Consider the following 7,325-nt stretch of genomic DNA (forward strand, 5'->3'; position numbering starts at 1 on the left):
ATATATATATATATATATTATAGTTATGGCAACAAGGACAATACACAGTGGGCCTTTATGTTTGAAATATATACTTTGGATCAAATATTAATATACGAGAGATTGGCATATACATAATGTTAGTATGCATAACATGTGAGAATGACTATACCACACCATTAATTAATTTGTCCTGCTACCTCTTGATGAATACACATATATACACGTGAATGAGAAGGGGAATAAAATTTTCCACATTTATATCTGCGATGTTGACAAAGTACTGTAACGTGACTAGTAAGTATGCAAAACAATACCCTGCAACTGTTTTCAATTAATAATAAGCATCTCTTAACTGAAACTTTGTTTCATCTTCCTCAATTGTTAATTCCTTTACTCACAAGTGTTCTCAAATTATTTTTGTTTGGTCATTTATCTCCGAGAGAAAAATATTTTGCATTATTGAGATATTTATCTCTAGTTTTTCCCAACAAATTGGTATCTAGAGTTCGGTTGGTTTGGTTTGTCCATTTAAATGAGGAAGAAAACAAAGCTTCGAAAATATGATTAAGTTCAATTCATCTAGTTAAACACTTTGGAAAACTCTCATGGAAGACATGATATACAATACAGATTTGTACGATCCTATTGAGAGTGACACTGCTAAACCCAAAGATAAATCTAACGTTGACTAGAAAAAGATGAATAGAAAGGCAATGACCTTGATCGGAAAATGGTTGGATCTGAATGTATATCTATATGTTGAACTAAAATAGATGCTAACAAGATGTTGGAGAAAATTAAAAGAGTTGTATGAACGAAAGAATGCGCAACATAAAACATTCTTGATTCGAAAGCTGGTGAATATGAAATACAAAGATGGGGATTCAATGATAGATCATATGAGTATTTTTTAATAATACAGTGAATCAATTGACAATGACATATATTAAATTAGATGATGAGTTGCAAGCGTTGTTATTATTGAGTTCATTGCTTGATAATTGGGAAGTACTTATTGTGACATTGATCAATTCAGCTCCAAGTGGAAAGTTGAAAATGTCAACAATTAAAGAGAACATGTTAAATGAAGAATCTCTAAGAAAGGAATGTGGTTTAATTGATTTTTCCTCAAAGTCATAAGCACTAGTTACAAAGTCGCGAGGGATAAGTCAATCTAGACACTTTCATAGATGCGAAACTCTAAAAGTCGTAACAAGTCAAGAAGTAAGTCGAGGACTAGAAAATAGGTGATATGCTATCATTGTGACAAAGTAGGTCACATAAAAAGAAAATACAGGTTCCTTAAGAGAGATCAATCAAGGGAAAAAGATGAAGACAAAAGTAAGAAAAATAATAAAGATACAACAACAGTTGCATTTTTTAGTGATGTCTAAATTGTTTGTGATGTTTAAATTGTTTGTGATGATAATTCCATAAACCTTGCATGTTAGGATTCGACTTGGATTATTGATTCGAGTGCCTCAAATCATGTTACTCTTAGACGTGGTTTCTTCTCATCTTATAGTGTTGGTGGTTTTGGCACCGTAAAAATGGAAGATGAAGGAGTATGTAACATTATCAGTATGACAAATGTTTGGGTTGAAATTGGGATTGGTTGCAAGCTTCAACTGAAGAATGTTAGACATGTTCCTGATATTCGTATCAATTTAAATTCTGTGAAAACTTTGGACATTGAGGGTTATCACACTTATTTTGGTGGTGATGATATATGTAAAATCACCAAAGGGTCTTTAGTAGTTGCAAAGGAGGAAAACTCTACTTCTCTTTATAGGATATTTGTGATGTTATGCAAGGAAGAAGTGAATGCAATTGAAGATGTCTTTTCTGATTTATGACATATTCGCATTGGTCACGCAAATGAGAAATGAATCAACATACTTGCGAAGAAAAGTTTTGTTCCTTGAACAATATGTCTTTAAAAACTTGCACTCATTTTTTTTATGGAAAACAACACAGAGTATCTTTTCATAATATTAGTCCTCATATGAGGCAAAATATTCTTGCTTTAGTTCATATTGGTATTTGCATGATGGATAATAAATCTCTTGGTGGTGCATCATATTTTGTTACTTCTATTGAAGACCACTATAGAAAAGTGTGGGATTTTCCTTTGAAATCTAAAGACCATGTACTTGGAGTCTTCAAACATTTTCATGCAAGTGTTGAAAGAGAAAAGGGAAAAAAAATTGAAATGTGTTCGATCCAATAACGCTGGTGAATACAGAGGTCTGTTTGAAGAGTATTGTAGAGAACATGAAATCAGGCTTGAGAAAACAGTTCTAATGACACCTAATCATAATGATGTTATAGAGAGAATGAATCGTACGATTAATGACATAATCAGATGTATGATTTCTCATGCAAAATTATTGAAATCCTTTCGGGGTGAAGCAAAGAAAGCTATAGTGGATTTGATCAATTTTTCTTCTTCTATTTCACTTGATGGTGATGTTCCAAATAAAGTATGGACAGGGAAAAATGTTTCTTATCGTCATTAGAGAATGTTTTGTTGTAGATGTTTTGTTCGTATTCCAAAATATAAGAGGTTCAAGCTTGATAATAAATCCAAACAATGTGTCTTTTTTTGTTTATAATGGTGAATAATTTGGTTATAGATTATGGGATTCGATTGATAAGAAAATTATCAGAAGCCGAGATTTGATATTTCTTATAGACCAGACTATTGAAGATTTTGATAAAGCTAAGAAAAAGAAATTAAAATTCATAAGTTACATTGATGTTGCATATAAGTCTCTTGCATAAACTTTTTTTGATGGGGGATATATACAGATAGATGATGAGAATGTAATTGGTGATCATGTACCTCACCATGATGAGCAGGCTCCAACTAAGCCATTAGTTGAATTTGAGTTGAGAAGACATACTAGAGAACATCAACCTTCTTAGAGATACCCTCAACTTGAGTATGTGATGATCAATGATAATGTAGAGCTAGAGTACTACAAAGAGGCTATTACAAATATTGACAAATAAAAGTGGTTGAAGGTCGTGCAAGAAAATATGATTTCATTGCATGAGAATCACACATAATCACACATTTGAGTTGGTAAAGTTGTCTAAGAGTAGAAAATCGCTCAAGAACAAATGGGAATACAAGACAAAGGGAGATGAGAATAGTTTTCAATCAAGACACAAAGCAAGATTGATTGTAAAAGATTTTAATCAGAGAAAAGGTATTGACTATGAAGAAATTTTTTCACTTGTAGTGAGGATGTCCTCTATCCAAGTTGTGCTTGGGTTAGCATATAGTTTGAATCTAGAAGTTGAACAACTTGATGTGAAAATTTCATTATTTCGTGGCAATTTGGAGGAAGAAATATATATGGAGCAACCATAGGGTTTCGAAGTCAAAGGTAAATAACAACTTGTGTGTAAATTGAAGAAAACCTTGTTTGGGCTCAAACTGGCACCTCAGCAATGGTACAAGAAGTTTAATTCTTTCATGGAGAAACATGGATATGGTTAAACTACTTCTGACCATTGTGTGTTTGTCAAGAAATTCTCTTATGGTTAACAACTAGTTTGAATCTAGAAATTGAACAATTTGATGTGAAAACTACATTACTTCATGGCGATTTGGAGGAAGAGATATATATGGAGCAACCAGAGGGTTTCAAAGTCAAAGGTAAATGCAACCTGTGTGTAAATTGAAGAAAATCTTGTATGGGCTCAAACTCGCACCTCGACAATGGTACAAGAAATTTAATTCTTTCATGGAGAAACATGGGTATGGTAAAACTACTTATGACCATTGTGTGTTTGTCAAGAAATCATCTTATGGCGATTATATTATTCTCTTGTTATATGTGGATGACATATTGATTGTTGGTCATGACGCTAAGAATATTCAACCTCTAAAGAAAGATTTGAACAAGTCTTTTGCGATGAAAGACTTGGGTCCTGCAAAGCAAATTCTAGGTGTAAGACCCGTAATTTTAAAGTGTGCTTTATGTGTTTTTGTGTATTTTGGATTTTGGCTCGGAGGCTTTTTAGCCAAAGTTAATAATATTTTGGAGATATTTGTTAAAAGTAGGTAATATATATATATAAATATATATTTATGTTTGTATGTGTTTGTTTGGGGGGAAAAAGAAAGGAAAACTAGAAGGAATGAAAAGGAAAAGAAAAGAGTATATAAAGGAAAGAAGGAAAAAGGAAGAAAGGAAAAAGAAAGGAAAGAAAAAGAAAGGAAGGAAAACCCAACTTTTCCATCGTCTTCTTCCTCTTCTGCGGCCAAATTCCCTCCTTTCTCCCATTCTCATTTTCGTCGCTTTCTTTTCTCCAAAACTAGTAACCCAAGGTTGGGTGAGAGTTAGATCAAGGTTTTCGCAACTCCACTCTTCCTCTTTGATTCGAAAACGAAGAAAAACGGTATTTGAGATCCAAACACAAACCCCTCCGTTTCTTCTAGATCCAAACCTCATTTCTCGAAGAGATAGAAGGGAAAGTTGCTCACCACCACACTACGGTGCTAGTGAACTAATTTGGAAGCGGCGTTGCGAGCGGAGATTTTACCGGAATTACTCGCGGTACCTGAAACGCGCGTTAAAGCTAACGTTGAGGTAAGGGCTCCTTCCAAACTTTTAGTTTGCATCTAGGGCCTTATTTGTAGTTGTGTGGAAAGGAATCTGTTAGGGTTGCATGTATTGATTTAGGGAAAATGAATCTAAGGTTCTGTGGGTAAAATCTTAAAGTTAGGTTTTGACGATATTGATGAATGTTTCGTGGCAAATGAATTTTAACTCACTAGTGTATGATTATGAGTAAATGAAGTCTGATGTATTTGGGTGTTATGTTGTGTTGATTTGTGTTCGTCGTATTTGGCGTGTCCATACTTGATGTTTGTTGATTGGTGTGGTTGTTGTGAATTATGGTTTGAATGTGAGAGTATGTTTGAGTTTGTTTCCGTGGAATTTGAAAACCATTAGCATTTAACGAGTATTAAAAATGGGGAATCTTTTAATACCTCGGTTTACTTAATGTGCATTTGAGGAAAAGGTTTAAGTTAACTGGGAGTTGAGAATGGGGAATCTCTTAATGTCCCGGTTACTTAACTATCGTTTTTGAAAATCGTTCCGGTAAATGAGTATTAAGAATGGGGAATCTCTTAATGACTCGTTTACTGAATGTTTTGTGTGAAAATCGTTTAAGTCAAAAGTATATTAAGAATGGGGAATCTCTTAATATGTCTGTTTGCTTAACATTTTGTTTTGAAAATCATTAAGATAAATCGGTATTAAGAACGGGGAATCTCTTAATGACTTATTTATTTAATGTTGTTTTGAAAGTCGTTTAAGTTAAATGGGTATTAAAAATGGGGAATCTTTTAATATCTGCATTTGCTTAACGATTGTTGTGAATGGAGTCTGTGTATGCTCATGCATTTCATTCTGGTAAATTGTGTTGACCCGTGATAGGTGACACCTTGGTAAACTGTACTGACCCGTGATAGGTGGTACGTTTACGATTTACGTTTTTGGTAAATCGTGTTGACCCGTGATAGGTGACACCTTGGTAAACTGTACTGACCCGTGATAGGTGGTACGTTTACGATTTACGTTTTTGGTGAATTGTGCTGACCCGTGATAGGTGGCACCTAGGTAAACAGTACTGGTCTGTGATAGGCGGTACGTTTACGATTCCCGCTTTTTCTTTTAGTAAATCGTGTTGACCCGTGATAGGTGACACCTCGGTAAACTGTACTGACCCGTGATAGGTGGTACGTTTATGATTTACGCATTTTAGTAAATCGTGCTGACCCGTGATAGGTGGCACCTCGGTAATTGGTACTTTGGCCTGCGATAGGCGGTACAATTATGATTTACGGCCCTTCGAGGAGGGTTTTGGTTTGGAATTCCGAGTCCATGCATTTTGGCATATACGCATTGCATTAGGGTGCCTGGCACGCGAGTCATGTTTGATTTGAGTTTATGATTGAGTGATTCGAATTTTGATTTATCGTGATAACTGAGATGAAGGTGTTAAGTGCTATGTGTTGTGTATTGTGTGTGAGTATGATGGTTATCGAACCTTCGTGTGTCGTAGTAATCGCGTAGGAATTGCTAAGTGTTAGGGTGTGGACTTGATTAGGAATGACTTAGGTTAATTCATGAATTTTTGGAAAACTGATCAGGGAAATCGATTTCCCAATCGATTGGATGGGTAAACAGGGACTTGGCCAATTCACAAATCGATTAGCCAATCGATTTCGAAATCAATTTTCAAAGGAATCAGTTACCCTTAAGTCAGGGGCTCAGCTATCCTTTCAATCGATTGCCCAATCGATTGAATCAAGCCAGAGTTCAAAATTTCACTAATAACCTTCAGGAAATCGATTTGGAAATCGATTGGTATTAAGTCAGGGGCTCAGTCATCCTGTCAATCGATTTCCAAATCGATTGATTCAGCCCATGATTCTGTTTTCATTAAAAACCCTCACCCCAATCGATTGGCTCAGTGAAAATCTTCAGCTTTAGTTAGATGATTGATTATTCATTAACTTATCCATGTCTTGACTTGTTATGTGTTAATTAGGAGATTGAGAACCTCATTTTACTTTCATTTTAATTGGCAAAGTATTGTATGAACTTTTAGCATATTGAAAATCCTGTTAAGGTGCATGCCTAGTTGAAAAGTTATTTTGAGCATTTAAAATCTTAATTGCTATGTGGTAATTGTTATTTTTTTGGTTGGTGACCCTTTACAATTATTGTGGAAATCTGGGCTTTGCCCTCAGATGAGAGTCAGGACGGTCCTACCGGTTCGTACCCTACGGACGGGGATGGAGATGGGAACGCGTGATTGCAGTTACATTAGGAGGATCTCACGGGGCGCGTGGAGACACTCAGGGTGTATAGTTTTTTGGTGGGATGATCAGATTAGGATGATGTATAGGAACTAGGTGTCCTTCTTTTTGGATTGGAGTATTTTTAGTTTGGAAAACTGTATTTATACTAATATTGTCAGTTTAACTTCTCATTCGAATGGGTTCCATGTACCATTTGATGTTGTGTAAATGTTTTGGATTTATAATTGGAGAAACTTTTCCGCTGCTTGTAAATTATAATGACTCAATTATTTATCCAAAGGCATTTCCTGATTTAATTCTTTGTTCGTTTTTAATTACTTTAAAAAAAAAAATATATATATATATACCCTCGCTTTGAAAAACGGGGTGTTACACTAGGCATGAGAATTACTCGTGACAGGAAGAATGATAAATTGTGGTTATCTCAACACAATTACATTGAGAAAGTGTTAGAGATGTTTAATTTGAGCAATTGCAAACCTGTTAGTAATTC

Source organism: Cicer arietinum, chromosome 6 (assembly GCF_000331145.2).
Source record: "Cicer arietinum cultivar CDC Frontier isolate Library 1 chromosome 6, Cicar.CDCFrontier_v2.0, whole genome shotgun sequence".
NCBI classification, from domain to species: domain Eukaryota; kingdom Viridiplantae; phylum Streptophyta; class Magnoliopsida; order Fabales; family Fabaceae; genus Cicer; species Cicer arietinum.